This window comes from Peromyscus californicus, unplaced genomic scaffold (genome assembly GCF_007827085.1).
Source record: "Peromyscus californicus insignis strain IS unplaced genomic scaffold, ASM782708v3 Scaffold_5__1_contigs__length_169319896, whole genome shotgun sequence".
In the NCBI taxonomy this organism is placed as follows: domain Eukaryota; kingdom Metazoa; phylum Chordata; class Mammalia; order Rodentia; family Cricetidae; genus Peromyscus; species Peromyscus californicus.
This window is the reverse complement of record NW_026294573.1, coordinates 10,136,258-10,137,455: the sequence shown is the minus strand read 5'-3', so window position 1 is coordinate 10,137,455 and position 1,198 is coordinate 10,136,258. Positions and strand designations below refer to the sequence as shown.

At 50.0% G+C, this 1,198-nt stretch overlaps 1 non-coding gene across 1 annotated transcript; it reads right to left on the bottom strand.

The window, feature by feature from the left end:
- Nucleotides 1-312: 312 nt before the first annotated feature.
- On the bottom strand, nucleotides 313-476 carry LOC128098108 (U1 spliceosomal RNA). The gene has a single exon (XR_008214133.1). It is a non-coding gene; the product is annotated as a U1 spliceosomal RNA (small nuclear RNA).
- Nucleotides 477-1,198: the final 722 nt, after the last annotated feature.

Below are 1,198 nucleotides of genomic sequence, written 5' to 3'. Positions count from 1 at the left end.
TTGACCATGTCTTTTATGGCAACTCTTATAAAGGAAAATATTTAATTGGGGCTGGCTTGCAGTTCAGAGGTTTAGCCATTATCGTCATGGTGGCAGGCAGACATGGTGCTGGAGAAGGAGCTGAGAGTTCTATACCTGGATCATCAGGCAGCAGGAAGTGGATGTCACACTGGGGTTAGCTTGAGCATCTGAGATGTCAAAGCCGGCCCCCTAGTGATGCACTTCCTCCTACAAAGTCACACCTCCTATTAGTGCCACTCCCTATGGGCCTATGGGAGCCATTTTTTTCTTTTCTTTCTTTTTTTTTTTCCCCAGGGGAGAGCGCGAACGCAGTCCCCCACTACCACAAATTATGCAATCGAGTTTCCCGCATTTGGGGAAATCACAGGGGTCAGCACATCCGGAGTGCAATGGATAAGCCTCGCCCTGGGAAAACCACCTTCGTGATCATGGTATCTCCCCTGCCAGGTAAGTAGTATGGGAGCCATTTTTATTCAACCACCACAGAGTCTTTGCAGATGATCTGATCAGTTGTGATGGATTAGGGGAGGGGTTTTTATAAAGTTTGGACAAAGACATTGGCAGAACTCAGGGATAAGAATGCAGTAGGAGCCGGGCGGTGGTGGCGCACGCCTTTAATCCCAGCACTTGGGAGGCAGAGCCAGGCGGATCTCTGTGAGTTCGAGGCCAGCCTGGTCTCCAAAGCGAGTACCAGGAAAGGCGCAAAGCTACACAGAGAAACCCTGTCTCGAAAAACCAAAAAAAAAATAAAAAAAAATAAAAAAAAAAAAGAATGCAGTAGGGGCCGGTGGTGGTGGTGCACGCCTTTAATCCCAGCACTCAGGAAGCAGAGGCAGGTGGATCTCTGTGAGTTCGAGGCCAGCCTGGGCTACAGAGTGAGATCCAGGACAGGCACCAAAACTACACGGAGAAACCCTGTCTTGAAAAAACAAACAAAAAGAATGCAGTAGGGTTTCAGATACGGTGAGCTGGAGCTGAGAGCTGGCTTGGAGTCTTCCGTCTTCCATGCCCTGTTCCTCTGAGCGGGCCCTCTAGCTCTCTTCCAGTCTCTGCACATCGGCTTCTCCAGCTGTCTTAGCCCTTTCTCTCATGGTCTAGTGAAGCCTTGTCACTCCCAGCTCCATCACTGCTGCACCCCAGCTCTCCATCCTGGAAGAACTCCATTCGACTCTTGATC